Source organism: Phaseolus vulgaris, chromosome 2 (assembly GCF_051622355.1).
Source record: "Phaseolus vulgaris cultivar YP4 chromosome 2, ASM5162235v1, whole genome shotgun sequence".
In the NCBI taxonomy this organism is placed as follows: domain Eukaryota; kingdom Viridiplantae; phylum Streptophyta; class Magnoliopsida; order Fabales; family Fabaceae; genus Phaseolus; species Phaseolus vulgaris.
This window is the reverse complement of record NC_143499.1, coordinates 39,438,001-39,440,550: the sequence shown is the minus strand read 5'-3', so window position 1 is coordinate 39,440,550 and position 2,550 is coordinate 39,438,001.

Below are 2,550 nucleotides of genomic sequence, written 5' to 3'. Positions count from 1 at the left end.
TTGTTTCCTAGTTCAATTAACTTCTCACCATTATTAATATATATATATATATATATAAATTATTATTCAAAAGTAGTAAAAAAAAAAACTGAGAAAGTACTTGGACACAATGATGAAAGCGAAAGTATTAGTGAGATGGTAATATGGTTAAAAGTCAAAAGCATTTTATTATAAATTATAGTCATAAACGTCAATTTCGGTCTTCCAAATGCTACCATCCAGCTGCTCCACCATAGAAGGTTAAACTGCTCCTTCCTATAAATTTATAACATTAATCATGTTGTGTTATTAATGTTTATAAAAAGAGAAGTAAAAGGTATAAGATAAAATTGAAGAGAATTAATTTTGAGTTGAAAGGAAGAAAGGGACCTGAAGAAATAATCAATTTATATATTATAAATGTTAATTGCTTCAACATGTTGCGGCAATAGATAAACTGTTTTGACGTTAATAAAACAAGGTTTGGTGTGTTTTGTTGTTTGCCGTTGCTTCTTCCTTAATTCTCATCTTAATGTCCCCTAGTAATCAACTTCTGTTCTCATCAACTACGTACTTATATAATAGCCATTTTGGAAAAAACATTTTATATGTTACACTTACTTTTTGCTTTTTGCTGTTTCTTCTTCCCAATCATTGACATGCAAGGTGGGTACTTTAGAATTGTTCGGTAATGCCAAGCTTTCAATTTTTTTATTTTAAGATATAAATTGTAACTCAATTTCAATATGTTTTACTCAACTTGTAAAATCAAATTATTCAACTTTATCTTATTTTATTAGAACACACAAAAATAATCTTCATCGTTACCTTTGCGTATTCACTAATATCACAAACTCTTTTTTACCATCATAATCTGTTAACCATTAATAATTATTATTGTTCTCGGAGTTATATATCCTTATTAGAAAACATAACTCATGATACTTTTATCATCATATTGAAGTAATCATTGTCAAAGTAATAGATTAGTACATTAGTGATTCTAATAATATTTAATTCAAAATAATTTAAATTAATTAAATTATATGTATTATTTACTTGTAATATCATAGTGTAACATAATTTTCTAATAATTTTTTCTGTGGCACAAATAAAGCATGTTCTAACTAGTTCTACATGTTGGTTAGTGCGACAACTCTCCCGTACCCACCATATATCTTCCAAATATTAAATAATAACAAGTACAACATGCTAACTGATGTCACACTTTTATTAGTAACAAAAATAATGCACTCAACCATATGTAACAAATAAGCTCGAGTTCTGAACTCCCATCTATGGTGTACAATGCACCCTTCATACACCTCGCGCAACCAGCTCAATCAAACGTGAGAACCACAACACTGGCTTAACTCTACCAATGCCTCACCAAAATCTATCCTAAGTAGCTTGACCAACAATGATGATGTTAATGTTAAATTCAACGTCACATACGTACAAAAACTGTCCCACAATGAGGAGATGGAGCAATACAGACAACACATTCAGAGTGATGGTCATCTCACCTGTTGGTGTTGTGGTAACACCCCTCAACAAAGGTTGATGTGAGATCTTTATCAACGATCTCATAACTAAAGTTGCATATTGACAACAAATCAGTGTTAAGCATAATTGCCTTAATTTGGGGATGAGAGATCTCAAACTTACTTAGCTTACGTCTGTTGGAGATCAACTTCACCTCTCCTCGATTTTCACCCTCCCATAGCCTACACGCCATTTGGTCGGTGTAGCTATGCAACAATGACATATCAGTAGGTTCACCAAAAAAAATTACTCCAATTTTTTCATGCTATCATTTAGTAGATGGTGACAACATATCATTATCAATGGTTTAAGGTTTAGGGTTTAGTGGTAGCATAGACAATTTGTTTCTTATCCCTTCTACAGATCAACGTCACCAATCTTTGTCTGATTTGCACTTGGGATGATGATCCATCTCTGGTTCCACATCTCTAACAATAATAATAATAATAATCAATCAATCAATTTTTTCAAATTAATATATGTTCTAGAAAATGTATTTCCTAATTCGAAAACCAGATTGCACATATAATCACAAAGAACAAAAATACACCACAAATACTTATCTCTTCAACAATAATACAACGAAAATTATTAATGAGCTTCTAGTAGCCTCTCCTACTCAAGAATAGATGAAGAAAATTCTACAAACGGTGGAGATAGGGGTGTAGCACGGGTAGAAGAAGAGGAGGGAGATAAGAAATGAAAGTAAGTTAAAAATAAATATAAAGAGGGATAATTTGGGCTTTTCCTAACGAGTATGGGTGCAGTTGAATTTTGTAGGGTTGCAGAAAGCAAAACCTTTTTTTTTGGGTCAAATATGGACCCAAAGTTATGAGTTCATTGAAGCCCAAATAAATTGGTTATTGATAAATATACCTTACTATTGGCACCTCTCATATTGCTCTTAGAACTCGACCATTCAGAGTAAAATTGATGCAACCAGCATCAAACTTTATTTGACACTAATACCAACGAACTTCAAATATTTAAAGGTCTGACAGGTTAAGTATTGTTTTTTAAACAAAA